Below are 18,478 nucleotides of genomic sequence, written 5' to 3'. Positions count from 1 at the left end.
GCTGGTATCAGTACCACTGAGAACCCAGTGGGTACCATTCTCCGTAGGGTAAGGCAGCTGGAAGGAGACATCATTACAGAAGTGGGCCCATTGGTGACCACGAGGATCAGTTCAGTTCAGTCGCTTAGTCGTGTCTGACTCTTTGCGAACCCGTGGACTGCAGGCCTCCCTGTCCATAGCCAAGTCCCAGAGTTTACTCAAACTCATGTCCATTGAGTCAGTGATGCCATCCAACCATCTCATCCTCTGTTGTCCCCTTCTCCTCCTGCCTTCCATCTTTCCCAGCATCAGGGTTTTTTCAAATGAGTCAGTTCTTCACATCAGGTGGCCAAAGGGGATAGTGGGAGCCAAAACATTAGAGACCAGACAGCCAGACTCAATTATCAGATGCCAGATATTATCCTACTGGAGAGCAAGGTGGGAGTGTGTCCTCTGGGGGTTGTGCAGGCACGGATCAGAGGTGAGAGAACAGCACCCCGAGAGCCCAAGCAGAGCAACCACCCAGTATACTGCTCAATCTACCCCATCAGAAGAATCGACACTGGAAGATCAGGAAGCTGGGGGAGCGAACCCACCCACAGTCATCACCCCAGTTCCCAAATCCATAATGGGAACAGACATACCTGGTGGTTGTAAATGTCTGTACAGATAAGAGCCATCACATTGCAGAAGGTTAAGAGGAAGTGGCTCAAACTCCTCCCTACCCAAACCAACTAGTAAATCAAAAACAATATCTCTTCTCCCCACCACTGTATCCACAAGGTCATTCTCTACATCTGAGTCTCTATTCCTGACCTACAAATGGGTTCATCTGTACCATTTTTCTAGATTCCACACTAACATATATTTGTTTTTCTCTTCCTGACTTATGCCACTCTGTATGACAGACTCTAGGTTCATCCATATCACTACAAATGACCCAATTTCATTACTTTTTTTATTAATATTCCATTATATATGTGTGTGTGTATGTGTGTGTGTGTGCTACATCATCTTTATCCATTTATTGACACATATACACTACCATGTGTAATATGTAAAATTGGTAAAATGTGTAAAACGGCCAATACTTTGGCCACCTGATGCAAAGAACTGACTTATTGGAAAAGACCCTGATGCTGGGAAAGAGGGAAGGCAGGAGGAGAAGGGGACAACAGAGGATGAGATGTTGGATGGCATCACCGACTTGATGGACAGGAGTTTGAGTACACTATGGGAGTTGGTGGTGGACAGGGAGGCCTGGCGTGCTGTGGTCCATGGGGTCACAAAGAGTCGGACACGACTGATCGACTGAACTGAACTGAACTGATGTGTAAAATAAATAGCTAGCAGGAAGCTGCTATAGAGCAAGGGAGCTCAGCTCAGGATGGAAGTGGGGTGGGAGGGAAGCTCAAGAGGGAGGGGATATATGTGCGCTGATAGCTAATGCATGTTGTTCCACAGCAGAACCTAACACAACATTATAAAGAAACTATTCCCCAATTAAAAAATAAATTTAAAACAAAATCTTGTCCTGGGGTGGGGAGAAGGGGAGGTTTGGATTTTTATTTATTTATTTATTTTTAATTAATTTATTTTGATCCAAGGATAATTAATTTACAATACTGTGCTAGGTTTCTGCCATTGATCAACATGAATCAGCCACAGGTATACACATGTTCCCCCCAATCCTGAATCCCCCTCCCACCTCCCTCCCCACCTTGTCCCTCTGGGTTGTCCCAGAGCAATGGCTTTGGGTGCCCTGCTTCATCGAACTTGCACTGGCTGTCTATTTTACATATGGCAGTGGACATGTTGCAATGGTGTCCTCTCAAATCAGTCCACCCTCGCCTTCTCCCATAGTCCAAAAGTCTGTTCTTTACATCTGTGTCTCCTTTGCCTGGCCCATGTAGGATCATCAGTACTGTCTTTCTAAATTCCATATATATACATATATAGCTTAGAGCCCTTAAAGACCTAAGAGATGCAGGGTATGGCCCTATCATATCACCATTTAATTATTTAGTCTGGTCCCTGCAGAAATCATATGATTCCTGGAGGATGACAAGCTCCTGCAGACTTAAACAAGCTGCAGCCCATGGCTGGTCCAGGAGCTTCCTTGTCAGATGGTGTGTCTTTACTTAAACACAGGCTCAGGTACAGGGCATGCAGCCTTTGGTCTGACGACTCTGTTCTTTTCATCCCTATCAAAAATGAGGATCAGGAACAGTTCACATTTGCTGAGAACAGACAGCTGTATTCACTTCCAGTGTTGACCCAAAGTGAAAATGCAGATGTCAGTTGCTCAGTTGTGTCTGACTCTTGGTGACTCCATGGACTGTGGCCTGCCAGACTCTTCTGTCCATGGAATTCTCCAGGCAAGCATACTGGAGTGGGTTGCCACTTTCCTCCTCCAGGGAATCTTCCTGACCCAAGGATCAAACCCAAATCTCTGTGCCTCCTGCATGGGCAGCTGGATTCTTCACCACTGCGCCACCTGGGAAGCCCTTAGGTATCCCACTGCTACCGCTGCTGAGTCTCTTCTGTGTCTGACTCTGTGTGACCCCAGGACTGTAGCCTGCCAGGCTCCTCTGCCCATGAGTTTTTCCAGGCAAGAATACTGGAGTGAGTTGCCATGTCCTCCTTCAGGGGATCTTCCCAACTCAGGGGTTGAAACCAGGTCTCTTACATCTCCTGCATTGGCAGGTGGGTTCTGTACCACTAGCATCACCTGGAAAGCCTTTCAGTATCCCAGACCCCCATGTTATTCTCCATTCTTGCATCCGTGTCTCTCCTTAGCTCATACTTAAGGCCACGTGGAAGGTTCATTACGACCAGCTGATGGAGATGGAAAATGCCCAAGCTTGATGTATCCATGAGTCAGCTGAATATGAAGTGAGTGAAAGTGAAAGCCGCTCAGTCGTGTCCGACTCTGTGACCCGATGATCTATACAGTCCATGGAACTCTCCAGGCCAGAATACTGGAGTGGGGGAGTGGGTAGCCTTTCCCTTCTCCAGGAGATCTTCCCAACCCAGGGATCAAACCCAGGTCTCCCACATTGTGGGCATATTCTTTACCAGCTGAGCCACCAGGGAAGCCCTGAATATGGAGGCACAAGCCAAAGATGCCAGTGGCCACAGAACAGCCTCATTCAACTGGTAGCCTTGAGAGATACTGATTAAAAGAAGTCGCCCCAATGGCCAGGGCTTTGGAAGGAACACACTCTGTGCTAAAGGGGAATTGGAAGTCACCAGTGTACAAACAGCATTACCTTCCTCAGAGTGGTAAAGGAACATCTCTGGGTAGTTTATGTCTCTGGCCTCCAAATTGAGCACCAGAACCACCTATAAGGCTTTTAAAAAATATAGATCCCTACACCACCTCAAAATTACTGAAATAAATAGCCCAGATTTGGAATTCGTAAACCTATATTTGGGAAGCCTGGTATGCTGCCATCCATGCAGTCACAAAGAGTTGGACATGACTCAGCAACTGAACAACAACAAGTCTATATTTTATGTGAGATCCTTAAATGATTCTGATACTGCTTGTCCTTGAACTGATGTTTGAGAGACATTTGTATGAGTAATTAGCAATGCCACAACAAAGAACAAACGTATTGACAATTAATGCAAGCACACGGCCAGCTCTATTGTGCTAATCATCCCACAGCATATATATGTGTCAAATCATCACACCATACACCTTAAACTAACAGTGTTATAGGTCAATTAAACCCCATCAAGTGGGAGGAAAAGAGGAAAAAGAAATCAAATTATTTAAAAACCAAGTACATGTGAGACTATGCTAACTTTTTAACTCTCACGACCACCCCACAAGGTTTCTGGTATTATTAACACCTTTTGGTAGATAAGAACAATGAAGTGACATGACTTACTCGAGGTCATGTAGCAAGTGAAGGAAGGAGGAAGGCAGTATTTGAACTTAGTCAGATTCCCTGTGTTTCATGGTGATGCCCAGTGGAAAAGGCAGTCAAGAAAAGTGAAGAGGGAAGAAAAATCTGTAAACCACAAGCAGGTACAGCTTGTAGGGCCAATCCTGTATTTACCCTAAATGAAGACAAATTGTTTTCCCAAATAGTTTAACTTCTTTGTCGCTTTACAATAGCATGTGAGCACCACCTAGTGGTTAGGTAAATCTGTTTGTTGAGTAACTACGCAAGGTCAGCTGAGAGGAGCAAAAGTATTATTAAAATTTAATGGGAGATATTAATAGTTCCCAATTCCTGGGTGACTGAATTCCAATACCAGAAGGATACAGTAAAGATATAGAAAGAATTTCCCTGGTGACTCAGTAGTAAAGAATCCGTCTGCCAATGCAAGAGACATGGGTTCAATCCCTGGGTCAGGAAGATCCCCTGGAGAAAGAAATGGCAACCCACTCCAGGCAAGTGTTCTAGCCTGGGACATCTCATGGACAGAGGAGCCTAGCGGGCTACAGTCCATGGGGTTGCAAAAGAGGCAGACACAACTTAGTGACTAAACAAATAAAAGGGTATAAAGATAAGAAAAATAATGAAAACAGGTGAAGTCAATAATAGCTGTGGAAAAGATGTCAGACCAGGTTTTGGTTTTTGCTTTTTAATGAAAAGACAATAGTAATAAAATATAAAAGAGAAAAGGCCATATGGCAAAACATTTTTAAGTTTACATCCTTATAATGAGTTTCCTACACTCACACACTAAAAACTTTTCATCAACAGTCACTTTTTCCAGGACTTACCTGTGGTCAGCATCCTTTGTCCAAGTGTTAAGATACCATCTGCTCCCATCTCTACTGCACAAGATCTCCTGGCTGCCCACAGGATGAAAAGTGCTGGAAGTTGAGAAGCCAATGGTTTATCTTCTCCCTGATGTCCACAAGATTCATCTTCTCTCAAGATCTATTGAACCCAGACACAGAGAGGCAAGGCAGGATAGTACTGAATTTACACAATAAGAGTCAGTTTGCTGTGTCAGAAGCAGACCCTGAAAGAAGGTAGAAAGGGCCATGAGCAGGAGATGATGTCAAGGCCCAGGAATCATTACCCAGATCCAGAAGCAGGGCATAAGATTTGGAAGACAGAGGGGTGGTTCTGTGGATAGAGTCTGGCCTCCCCAACCTCTGGCAAGCTTTCTATCCATCACCCTATAAGCAACAGGGTTCACCCCACAGGTTCTCCTACATTCATACTCAACTTTGCATGGCTCTTTAGAAGGATTCATTTCAGGAACAAATGTTCTCCTAATGTGTTCATGCATGCATGCTCAGTTGTGTCCAACTCTTTGCAACCTTTTTGCAGAAATGTAGCCTACCAGTCTCCTCCATCCATGAGATTTTCCCAGCAGGAATACTGGAGCGGGTTACATTTTCCTCCACCAGGGGATCTTTCCGACCCAGGGATTGAACCCACATCTCCAGCGTTGCCAGGTGGATTCTTTACCATTGAGCCACCTGGTTCTCCTAATATGAACCTTGAAGACTTAATGTTAATTGAAAGAAACCATATATAAAAGGTATATATTGTATGATTCCATTGATATGATATATCCTGCATAGGTGAATCCATGGAGATAGCAGGGACTGGGGACAGGGGAGGAAGAGGAAGAAACTGCTTAAAGGGTTTTTACTTTGGAGCGATGAAACTGCCCTGGAACTGAACAGAAGTGTTGGTTACGCAGTACTGATATTGTACTAAAGGCCACTGACTTTTTTCACTTTGGTTAATTTTATGTTATTTGAATTCTGCCTTCTGTGGCCAATCCAAGAAGGTTTTTTTTTCTTTTTAAATGATCTTTTGTCTTAGAATTTTAGGCCAGGATATTTTGAATTTTGAATATTTGGTAAGAATTGTTTATAAGATTTTGTTGAAGACCTCAGGCCCCCCTTTAAAGTGAGAAGGTTATCAGAGCCTCTATGTGAACAGGATCTTAATAGCGAGAAGAAAGAGAAAAAAGATATCACCTCGGCTCCTGGGAGGGAAAACAGAGCTCGTTCTTAGCAGTGAAATTGTTCTTAAAAGAAGATAGAAAACAAGCTACTCCCACTTCAGATCTGCGCTTTGTAACAGGGTCTGTGTTTACATGGGTGGGGTAGGATTCCTGACAAGAATCGGGGAGGTTCTTGTCTCTGGGGAGTTCCCAGCTTCCTGCTCCTAGGGCACAAGAAACCCAGAGTCCGGAAGAACCCAGCGCTTCATCAGCAAATCTTTCTCTCAAGAAGCATCGAGGCAATCAGCGATTGGCCGACAAGCACAAATTCCAGACACACACCCAGTTAATGAAAACCACACACACACACACGCACACGCACACACACACACAAACTAAAGATATATTCTACCTGCCAGTGACAATCTGGAGCAGGAAAAGCGGATGGAAAATAGCCCGGGGGGTGGGGAGCAACTTTACTCTGAATATTCTACATCTAAGGGGGAATTGAGTTTCTCAAAAATAAAGACTTTCAGTTTACAAACATACTGTTTTTGCCAAAATGAATTCTTTCTTTTAGGTGCTTTGGGAAAACTTCAGAGTGCTCGGGTTTGGGGGCCAAAGACGCCCGCATGTTGCAATCCTAAACCTTTGGCAGTGACAAAAACATGTTTGCAAGTGGAAAATTTTCGGAGCAGGGCTTTTCGTGTTGTTTTGTTTGGGTGCATGTTTGTTTGCCTGTTCGGTGCCAAAGGATTTCCTCCACCTCTTCCCAGAACCAGGGAGCAGGAGTCAGCACTCCATTTGGGATGTTGGCCCCAAAACACCTGTAACCCCCAGTTTGTATATCCCCAGCGCCTTGAGGCAAGAAAAGCAGTCAGGAAGCTTAAAGAACACCCTGTTCCTGTCTTCACACTGAACGTGAAGCCTCGGATAGTCAGATGGGGGACCACAAAGAGGTCCATCTCCATCACTGTGGTTTTCATGTGGGCTGAGTGGATTTCTGCATTTTTGTTGTTGTTCAGTGGCTCAGTTGTGTCTGACCCTTTGCAACCCCATGGACTGCAGCACTCCAGGCTTCCCTGTCCTTCACTATCTCCCAGAGCTTGCTCAAACTCATGTCCATTGAGTCGGTGATGCCATCCAACCATCTCATCCTCTGTCATCCCCTTCTTCTCCTGCCTTCAATCTTTCCCAGCATCAGGGTCTTTTCTAATGAGTCAGCTCTTCACATCAGGTGGCCAAATATTGGAGCAGGCTCTGATTAACACTGTTTGTTTGTTCCTTATATCTCTCCCTGCGTGTGTGTGTGTGCTAAGTCGCTTCACTCGTGTCCAACTCTTTGCGACCCTATGAAATGTAGCACGCCAGGCTCCTCTGCCCATGGGAGTCTCTAGGCAAGAATATCCAAGTGGGTTTCCATACCCTACTCCAGGGGATCTTCTTGACCCAGGGATCAAACCTGCATCTCCTGCAACTCCGGCATTGCAGGTGGATTCATTACACCTGAGCCATGGGGGGAAGCCCATATCTCACCCTGAAAGTGAAAGTGAAAGTCGCTCAGTCAGGTCTGACTCTTTGCGACCGCATGGACTATACCGCCCATGGAATTCTCTAGGCCAGAATACTGGAGTGGGTAGCCTTTCCCTTCTCCAAGGGATCTTCCCAACCCAGGGATCAAACCTAGGTCTACTGCATTGTGGGCAGATTCTTTACCAGCTGAGCTGCAAGAGAAGCCCAAAAATAGTAGATTGTGTAGCCTATCCCTTCTCCAGCAGATCTTCCCGACCCAGGAATCGAACTGGGGTCTCCTGCATTGCAGGCGGATTCTTCACCAACTGAGCTACCAGGGAAGCCCCATATCTCACCCTAGATGGACACATTCCTACTCTTTCCATCTTTCTGTGAGACTACTACCAGTGCTGAGGTAACAGTATGATAAATTTACTCTGGCTTTCTGTCTATTACAACGGGATTCAGAGGAGATCAGTCCCGCAGAATGCAGAGACAAAAAGCATGCAACCTGCAGACAGCTCTACATCTTAACCAGGCAGGAACTATAGTTTTGAAAACCAAGGCTTCTGATGCACGAGAGGTGGGTACTTCAGGATTCACAATCGCAGCCTGGTTCCTGGTATAAACTGCTGCGTGAGAACTAAAGGGCCCGAGTGTGCTTCCCAGACACGGGCCAAGGGGGACCAAACAAGGTGGAGAGACAGAGCCAGAGCCCCATCGGGGAGCTGAGAAGAACCAGAGCCAGAGTTCCCGCTCAGTCCTGCGGATGTTCCAGAGAGCTATGAGCTCAAGGGCCACCCTCACCTCCCTGAACCTCGCCCAGGCTCGGATCTTCGCTGACAGCCGCTGCGCTTTGCCGGTTGCTGTCCGCCAAGACGCTCCTCCCTCTTCTGTGTCTGGAGTGCGTCTCAGCACTTGGCAGTCAGAAAACCCCAAACTGAAGGCTGCAATCGTCCCCCCGTCCACCTCAGTCCTTTCCAACCCCGTCTCCCTCCCACTGGCCTTTCATGATAAGAGCATCTTCTGAGTCACTCACCAGAGATTCTTGGCATGGCCTCTGCTGTCTCCATCTCCCCATCACCACCCCGACTCCAGCTCATCTCCTGCCAAATACCATGGATTCTACCGCCCTGGTGTCTTTTCCATCTGCCCCTGGTTTTCATTACCGTTGCCACTGCCTGATGCAGGAATCTCCTCTCTCAACGGAACCAATTTAGTATTCTCCTAAATAATACCCCTCCTTTCTGTCTCCCTGGAGTGAATGCTTATAAACTTCTGTATGGCTCTCCTCTGCTCCTGTTTCTCTATTCCTCCCTTCTCATCGCTTCTCATGCACCGCCGCTCCCATCCTCTGTGCCAGACAGATGACATTTTTCAGTGTCTCAAATTCGGGGGTGATAGTCTTTCCCCTTAAATCCGACATGAACACTATCTCTCTGCCTTTTTCTTCTAACTCCTAATCACCTTTCAGATGTCACTCCCTCCAGGAAGGGCTGCCATGCTTTCAGCAGCACACGGCAGGAACACTGCTTCCTGCCAGCAGAAACAAGAAGGAAATGTATTAATGGCATTTAACAGGAAACAAGGAGGCAGGATGTGGGCTCACTGGTGCCATGTGCCATCAACCACTGTTTCTTCCTTTTTGGTTCTTTGCCATCCTTAGCACTGGTTTCATCTTCAGGCCGGTAGCAAGATGCTTGCCACAGTTCTAGACGCCACATCCAGACACTGCGATGTCCAAAGGAGAAGGGATGTTTTTCTTTCTGTGCTTCCTCTCAGGTGAAAGCGTACATTTGCAGAAGCATTTTGTCCTTCCCTCCCCTGTCCCCACCAGAGTTTCTCTTCCATTCCATTGGCCAGAATTAGGTCATGTGTTCATCACTCAGCCAACCACAGGTGAAGGGAGTGACCCTGCTGGTGTTGCTGTTGGACCACCCCTCCTGCTTGGATGTCCTGTCCGCTTTCCTGGAGGCCCAAGACTGTACGGAAGAGCAGACACTTGATCAGAACCCAGATTCCACTCGGAAAGAAGTAGGAAGCAAAGGCAATCCACAGAGTTCACTCTCCTTCCCGTTTGGTTCTATGTTCCTTTAACAGCTCTTAGTCGACTCAGGCTGCTATAATAGAACACCACAGATGAGGTGGCTTGGAAACAAATGCCAAATTTTGTCTCTCCCAGTGCTAGACGCTGAGAAGTCCAGGAGCAAGTTGCTGGCAGATTTGGTGTCTGGAGAGGCCCCGCTTCCTGATTCACACCTGTGTCCTCACACGGTGGGAAGGACGAGGGGTTTCTCTGGAGTCCTTTCAGTGAGGACACTAACCTCATTCATGAGGACTCCACCTCCCTGACCTCATCGAATTCTAAATACCTCCCAAAGGCTCCACCTCTTAATACCATCGTATTGGGAGTTAGAATTTCGACATATGAATTGGGGGAAGGGCTGACAAAACATTTAATGCATTGCATTTTGCCCATGGTCCCCCCACATTCATGTTTTTCTCACATGTAGAATACATTCATTCCATCCCAACAGTCCCCAAAGTCTTAATTCCTTCCAGCATCAAATCAAAACTCTAAAGTCCAAAGTCTCAACCGAATACCATCAAAATCAGAAATGGATGGGACTCAAGGTAGGAGTCACGGAGGCAAATTCCCTCAGCTGTGAAGCCGTGAAACCAGGCAAGATGTGTGCTTCCAAAACACAACAGTAGGGAGGACGATTGCTGAAGATGAAGCTCTAGTACTCTGGCCACTTGATGTGAAGAGCCGATCCTTTGGAAAAGACCCAATGCTGGGAAAGATTGAGGGTAGGAGGAGAAGGGGATGACAGAATATGAGACAGTTGGATGGCATCATCAACTCAGTGATCATGAGTTTGAGGAAACTCCGAGAGATAGTGCGGGACAGGGAAGCCTGGCATGCTGCACTCCATGGGGTCACAAAGAGTCAGACACAACCGAGTGACTGAACAACAACAGACATGCCCATTCCAAGAGAAGAAGAAATAGGCAAGAAGGAAGGGGTATCAGGTCTCAGGAAAGTCCAGAACTTAATGAAGAGGCATGAAACCTTAAAGCTCCAGAATGATCCTCTTTAGCTCATGCCCCACTCCCCTGGTCCACAGGGCTCTACAGCCGTTGGCTCCTCTTCCACCATCTCAAGAGCACTCACAGAGTTGAAAGTGAGCATACATCATCCTACCCCCACCTCTTTTCCTGGCCACCCTCCCCTTCTCCCCTCCACCTCTCCATGCTGAAATCCCCTCTCTTAAAGCACAAACCACAATGTCCAAATTCCAAAACCAGCCTTTGCTGACCAATCATACACACAGTTCTCCAGTGTTTTTGGATTTACCACCTCTAAGGACACCACCGAGCATCCCACATCATAATCTTTAGAATACGCAACTTCTTTGAGGTTCTTGAATGACCAGACTGGTGTGACTTACCTCTTACTCCATCTGGCACCTGACCCCATTCTCTGCACACTCTGGGTGTGCTATAAAAGGTCACGAGTGGAAATGGAGGACCATCAACTCAAAGTCTGTAATCAAGCCTGCTAGTCTAAGCTCAGCCACTCACCTACCATGTAAAATGGGGCAAGTCTCTGAGCTCCCCCCAAAATAAAATGAAGCTCATCAAATCAAAAGTCTCAAGACCCCATATAGCTCTGTATTTCTTTCTGAAAGCTGCTGCCACCACAAATTAACCCCCAACTTGATGATTTAAACAGAAGTCTATTCTCTCCAAATTCCAGAGGCCAGAAGTTGAAAATCCAAATGTCAGCAGACTTGGCTGTTCCTGGAGGCTCTGAGGGAGAATCTTTTCCATCCTGTCTCCTTAATGCTGGTGGTTGCCAGCACCCCCTTGGTGTTCCTTGGCTTGTAGTTGCATCACTCCAATGTCTGCCTCCATCTTCACACAGCCCTCTTTCTTCTGCATGTCTCTGTGTCTCAAACCCCTACTCCTTTCTCTTCTAAGGACAGTAGCCAGTGAATTTAGGGCTCCCTCTGGTAGCTCAGCTGGTAAAAAATCCACCCGCAATGCACGAGACCGTGGTTCGATTCCTGGGTCGGGAAGATCCCCTGGAGAAGGGAAAGGCTACCCACTCCAGTATTCTGGCCTGGAGAATTCCATGGACTGTATAGTCCATGGGATGGCAAGGAGTCGGACACAACTAAGCAATTTTCACTTCACTGAATTTAGGATGGCCTCATCCTATCATCCTTAACTTGACATGTGCAAAGACTCGATTTCCAGATAAGGTCCCATTCACAGGATAGGACTTAAACATCTCTTTTGGAAGGGCAACAATTCTGTCCATTTCAAACCCTAACACTGCTGAGTTCTGTTTATTCAAAGACCACTGAAAGCTGAAATATTTCCTTCTTTTTTAAAAAGTTGCCTGCAGATCCACATTGTGGATCATTCAACCACTCTTCATTTGAAGACAGAGAATTTTTTTTTTAATTTTTCCTCTTTTCATTCCTTCAAGTACAGGCAGTGAGGCAGTCTCTAAATTTCAGATGCTGATACTCAGCACTACCTCTGTACTATAGATCATTTGTTTGGGCTTCCGGCATCAATCTGCAGTCTAGAAATCCCCAACAGCACCGTCTCAGAGGGTATGTATTGGTGCCAACTGCCTTTTCACTTCCCAGTGCCTTAAAAATACCTGACAATGAAGGCAAGGGCCCTGGGAAGAATCACAAGGAGGACTATGTGTTCACTGAGCCCCTGGCTGGCTTCAAGAGATGCGGATCAGTCTCACGGGGCCATGGAGACCAGTATCACTGCCATAGCCCCAGATGCCACTTACGCTGTGCCCACCACATACAAGGCAAGCCCCATTTTTGAAATGCATCTGCAGTGGGGGGAGGTCCTGATGTTTCTATATCAAGTTGCACTGAATCATGCCACTGATGAATGAGATGGCAAAAAACAAAAGGCAACCATCTTTCTTGCATTTTCTCTGCAGGCTTCATGTCTGGCTCACCAATCCTATAGAACCGAACCCTCAGAGACAGAGCTCTACCCAGGGAACAAGGGCGGCTTGTGTGCTGGGCTTACGTTATGTCTATTTTAAAAGTTGATTTTGGCAGGTATGTGGACCACTCACACAATATATCTACTCCCAGAAAAGATAAGGGGGGGAAATCAAACACTGAATTTTCTTTAAATTCTCACTTGGAAGCAAACAGCTTGGCTTTAAAAAGGGGAGTATAATCCTTGCTTCAATGATGATGAACTAGTTGGAACAAATTATAAAGAAAATATTGGAGCTATAAATAACATATTTTTTAAGAACCTGTGTGCTACAGTATCCCCTGAGAGGCTCACTCTAAAGAATGTTAATCTCCAGATTATATTCTCTCCGAGGCCATGTTTTTCCAGAACTCTTGGAACGTGTCTAAGTAATGAAATAAATTCAGCAATCTTTTAAAGAGTTCACTGTTAAAAGATACTAGGAGCAAACAGATCATTGTGGACTCATGGTTGTACCTTCGGGTAAAGGAAAATGAGAAGAGCTCTAAATCATGCAAGATGAAGAAGTCCCACAGCCAGACAAGCTCTGGTGCAAATAATCAGGAATGTTTCAAGCCAATGCCAGCTTTCTCCCTTACAATAATGAATGGATAAAAAGAGTACATTCAAAAGGAATCTTCACCACCTCTCTGGTTTCTGTTTCTGTGCTACCTGAAGAACACCCCAACTTCCCCCCTCCTCAAGAACCTCCTTTTCCTACACCCTAGAACAAAACAACGAAAGTTTCTAAAACAGTATAAAAGTTTATGGGCACGGTCTTACAAACCTGTTATTGAGGCTCAACAATATATTTTTAAACTAATAACGTGAATTTTTCCATGCTGGAGAGTCATATAATTGGGTCATCAAATAAAAAAAGACACAGCTGTAACAGAAAACATTTCGGAAAAGGAAATTCATACTTCAAAGCCCTGACTAATCATAAAGTGATGCAAATCTGAAAGGAAACACTTAGATTGTATTTTCACCCAGCTGAGCAGTCAGATGTTTGGAAATGCCCTGGATTTTTCTAAATATTTCCTCCTGTTAACAGCAAAACAGCTCAGATGCTCCAGGAACAAAAGACACACTTTCAAACCTTTACCCTATCTACTTCTCTTATTATAGCTGCTCCATCCTGGTTCCAATAAGAGGTCTGATTGTAAAGACCTTAGAACTAAGATGTTTACTGGAACTGCCGCACAAAGTTATTTTTATGAAAAATACTAAGAAGTTCAAGGCTGGGAATACACATAGGACTTCAAATGAGAGGCTGGAAAAAGAAGGAGGTGATGAAGGACTTAGCACATTTTCAGTTTGTTTCTCTTACAACCTGTGAGAGAACCCAGACAGCCCATGGGCTCCAGGAGAAAACCCAAGATGGCCGCCATCCAGGGAGTTTGGCAAAAGCCCGGGGCAAGAGGAGAGGCCGCAGGGAGCTGGGCTCCCCGACGGGAAGGTGGTGACAGCGGCAGCTGAGCTGCATGGCCTGCGAGCCCAGAGGACACTCTCTGGCAATGGCCTGAGCAGGGCGCCGTGGCCTTTTCTTCAAAAGTGAGCATGGGGGCATCTGGTCAACCACAGGTGAGGTGGCACTACAGGGGAAAGCTGTAAACTGTCGACTCAGCCAGCACTAATGAGGACCAGACACCCAGAAGTATTTGCAGAGTTGGCGGGGCGGGAGTGAGGAGTAAGTTTGGCTCGTCTCAAACCACCACTGGCTAAGGAGGCCTGCGCAGCGTGGGCAGCGGGAGACAGCATCCCCTGAACTCTCTGAGCGAAAGGCAGAATTAGAGATGCAAATTCAAAACAGGCTCTGAGAGGCTTGCGCCAGGTTTGTGCCTGGGTGACTGCCTGGCCCATTCCCCAAAGAGCACCAGAACCTGTGAGAAATGTGCTCTGGCCCCTTTTAGACCCCAATCCTGAGGATATGAGGGTGGGATGCAGAGGAGGGGCCTTTGCTCAAAATCCATATCACCACTTCCTGGCATCAGTTCCCTGGCTCAGAGCCTGGCCCTGAGAAATGGGAGGGAAACAGCTCCCGGCCGTGAAACCTGGGGAGTTGTGCCCTGGACATCCTGGGACACATGAAGGCCAAGCCGGCAGGGAAGTTTTCTACAGAAAACTTGGGTTCAATCAGAAGTCTTCACTTTCGAAAGATTTCATAGTCAGCACTTTCGAGGGTACAGATTTGTTTTGTAGACTGTTAAATCTGGCCATCTTAAATTAGAGGTTAGGTCAATAAATAAAATGTTCCGATCGTGTCTGCAAAGTAATTTTCCACAGTGGTCTCATGACCCACAGGAAGAACCTAAGAACGAATTTGTTTTATTTCTTCAGGAGTGAGGTGAGGTGACCTGTAACCATGGTAAGCCAAGTGACTCCCTCATCCTTCCCACCTTGAGCACATATTATGGGTCATACTATGTCCTCCCCCACCACAGACACACCAAATCTGTAGAGTGAAACCCCCCACTCCCCAGGACCTCAGGAGGTAACTTTGTTTGAAAACATGAACGCAGGCATATTAAGTCGCTTCAGTCGTGTTTGACTCTTTGCGACCTCATGGACTAGCCTGCCAGGCTCCTCTGCCCTGGAGGGGAGTCTCCAGGCAAGAATACTTGAGTGGGTTGCATGCTCTTCTTCACAGGATCTTCCTGACCCAGGGATTGAACCCTCAATCTCTTTTGTCTCCTGCATTGGCAGGCAGGTTCTTTACCCCTAGCATCACTTGGGTTGTTGTAAATGTAATTTGCTCTGTTAAAATAAAGTTATACTGGCCTATGGTGCATCCCTAATCTAATCTGACTTCTCTCCTTATAAAAAAGAATGTCATGTGAAGAGAAAGAGACACATAAAGAGAGAAGAAGAGTTGGAGACACAAGGAGAAGACCGTCTACAAGCTGAAGAGACCTGAGGCCACCAGAAGCTGGGAGAGGGGCCCAGGACAGCCCTCAGGAGGAACCAACCCTGCTAACACCTTGGTCTCCACCTTGTGACCTCCAGAACTGTGAGACAATCATTTCCACTGTTTAAGTCACCCAGTCATGGCTCTCTGCCTCAGAAGCCCTAGGGAATGAAGACAGCATCCCAGGAACTTCTGCCTGAGTGGGTCACTCCTCTATAAAAAAGAAAATATTCAAAAGCACTTTGCAACTATGTTGGTATAAAGACAAGTAAAATCCAGGCAAGAGCATATTCATTTTTTTCCTCTCATTTAAAAGGAAAACATTTTTAGCTTGAAAGTCTCACTACACGTCAAAGTCCCTTGGTTGGCCCTGTGGAGACAGTCACTGGGGACCCCAGGCTCAGTCAGGCCTCTGTGCTCACCCTTTCTTGGTATCATACTAAAATTACCTGTTATTTTTTCTAATATTTCCTCTCCCTAACCCTGGCTAAATATACACAAGCAAAAAGACTCTCTTATCTATTTGTGTAGCCCAATAACAGCCTGGCACGTAGAAGGTGTTCAGTAAATAACCGTTGAACCGATTTGAACCGAACAGATAAAGATCTAGGGTTATTCAAGGTCATTCCTGAAACATGAAGCAAATAAAAAAGTGGATTAAAAAAAAAAGAAAAAGGAAGTTTTGGCAACAACAGAGCCTTAATAACTGGAGCCTGAGCTCCTGGTAGAAGAGCGACAATCTGGGAGCACATCCCAGGAAAGTTTTGAAACTGAAGTAAAATGAGTGTTTTATAACCACCCATTCTGTTCCATTTCTCTCTCTCTCTTCTTCTTCTTTAATTTTTGTTTTTCACTCTCTTGGACTTGGAGAGGTTTTTCTTACATTAGAGCTATTTGCCTTTCTTCGGATGAGGGTTTCTCAAATTCCAACTTTTCCACTGAGATTTTGACAGTATATTTGGTCTTCCTAAACCCAACCTCACTTATGGTTCATGGCAGCTTAATAGTCTATCACTGGTCAATGTCTGCCTTTCCTACTGACCACTCCTTATCCTTGCCATATCCCAGCATGAAAAAATTTCTTTTCATGCCAGGATCCCATATTGGCAAATAAGCAAAACTTTCTTATCTCTTTCCACAACATAAAATTTTTTTCAAAGAGAGAAATTCACATTTCATTGGCCATTTGGGAGAGATAAAGCACACAGAAATGTACAGTGTAACTGGGAAGCCTTGTAAATTTCTAATTGTGTGTCATAAACTTTCTAGAAGAGCATCCCCCAAAAAGCCTTCAATAGGATGCTAATAGAGTCACATAAATGAACGTTTCCAAGGACATAAATTTGAGAAGTACAGTGTTGAAAAAGTTAAGCCCGTTTCCCAATGCAGAAATTCTAAAAGCATTTGGTGTGCTGACATGTAATGTGAGTCTCCATGAGGCAGACAAAACATTTGATGTTTCACAGATTGACTTAGCCGTGGACCCATCCTTCAAGGGGAGCACAGGAAAACAGGGAGAAAGATGTAGTTCAAGAGACATACCTTCCAGGACCTACTTTGGAAAACACTGGCCTAGCCACAGTATATTGAGTTTCAGAGAATGGAGTTTTCATGACTATTGGCATAAGGATTCCCTATAGGCTGAAGTGGTTGGAGACTGTATCTTAAAAGTAGTATGGGGCTTCCCTGGTGGCCCAGTGGTAAAGAATCTGCCTGCCAATGCAGGAGATATGGGATCGATCCCTGGTCCAGGAAGATCCCACATGCCTCAGAGCAACTAAGCACATACACCACAACTCCTGAACCTGTGCTCTAGAGCCTGGGCATTGCAGCTACTAAGCCCTCTGACTGCAGTAAGAAGCCCATGCACCACGACCAGAGACTGGCCCCCGCTTGCCGCAACTAGAGAAAAGCCGGAGGAGCAATGAACACCCAGCATAGCCAGTAAATAAATAAACAAAGAACAGAGTCTCAATTAAATACAAAAAGTGGTATCATTCTTCGGAATCCCCTGGTGGTCCAATGGTTAGGACTGCCAGGGCCTGGGTTCGACCCCTGGTCAGGGAACTAAGATTCCACAAACTGAGCTGTGGAGCCAAATAAAAAAATTAAGTAGTCCGAGTCTTATTAATGATCAAAACACAGAGAGAGGAGAGGAGAGGAGGGTGTTTGGGTGAGGAAAATAGCTTCAGCAAAGGAGAAAAATTATGAGCTGTGTTTGAAGAGGACAGGCGTGGAAGATATGCTGTGGAAAAGGCAAAAAGACCTGGGAGGAGGGAGGAATGAATGGGAGAGAGGCTCAGAACCTGTCTGTGAGAACACCATCCTGAGAGCGTAGAAAACAACTCAACTTCAAAGCAAAAGTGCAGACCAGGGCCACAGCAAGAGCATCACTGAATTAGGCACCATTGATAGAAATGACACTTCCTGTCTGCTGGACGGGGGCAAGGAGAGTGCCCCGGTGTGTTCTGGAACTCACCTGCCACACCCACGCTGTCATGACTTCGGACAAGCAAGTTCACCTCCCAGGGACCCGCTGTCCTCATCTGGGCAATAAGAGGAACTGACCCTCTGGTCCCCTACTATTCTAACACCCTCATCACTCTAACTCTAACCTCTAATGTCATGAAAGTCACACCTGTCCAGAGCCAGCAGCGTCAGAGGGAAGGGGGCATTTTAAGGTCAAGCGCTACACGCAATTCTCCTGCCATGAACTTGAAAGAGAGGTTTGCGCATGACAAGCCTTTCTGCAAAGAAAGTGTCCCTGGGAAGCTCTGCAGGCCAATACCTGTCCCATCTGTGCAGGAGGAGGAACCCAAGAGATAGACATGAGTCCTGAGGGAATCGAGGGACATTCTATTGGGAGACAGGAGGACAGAGGAATTTCAAAGGGCAGCCCTTCCCACTTAGTTCAGGCAAGCTCACTGCCATCGCTCCTGAATCTTAACAAGGAAATCGATCAGGTACGTGTTTCCTAATTCCCCAGCTACTTCCTGAGCTGCCAAGAATAAGTTAACAGCTCCCACATCTGTAAGATGGAGAAATTTGTCATAGCTTCATAGGGTAGAGGAATGAATTAGAAGATCCCCTGGAGGAGGGCATGGCAGCCCACTCCAGTAT

The 18,478-nt window shown here is 46.0% G+C and overlaps 1 long non-coding RNA gene across 6 annotated transcripts in view; it reads right to left on the bottom strand.

The window, feature by feature from the left end:
- LOC133073622 (uncharacterized) overlaps positions 1-18,478 on the bottom strand; it is a 203,495-nt gene that overhangs the window by 137,880 nt on the left and 47,137 nt on the right. For all 6 annotated transcript variants that reach the window (XR_009697020.1, XR_009697023.1, XR_009697022.1 and 3 more), the window contains one exon: positions 4,724-4,883. This is a non-coding gene — a long non-coding RNA (uncharacterized LOC133073622). The remainder of the gene's footprint in view (positions 1-4,723; positions 4,884-18,478) is intronic.

The sequence above is a fragment of the Dama dama genome, chromosome 19 (genome assembly GCF_033118175.1).
Source record: "Dama dama isolate Ldn47 chromosome 19, ASM3311817v1, whole genome shotgun sequence".
NCBI lineage: Eukaryota > Metazoa > Chordata > Mammalia > Artiodactyla > Cervidae > Dama > Dama dama.
The sequence above is the reverse complement of the archived record's forward strand: the minus strand, read 5'-3'. Positions and strand labels throughout refer to the sequence as shown.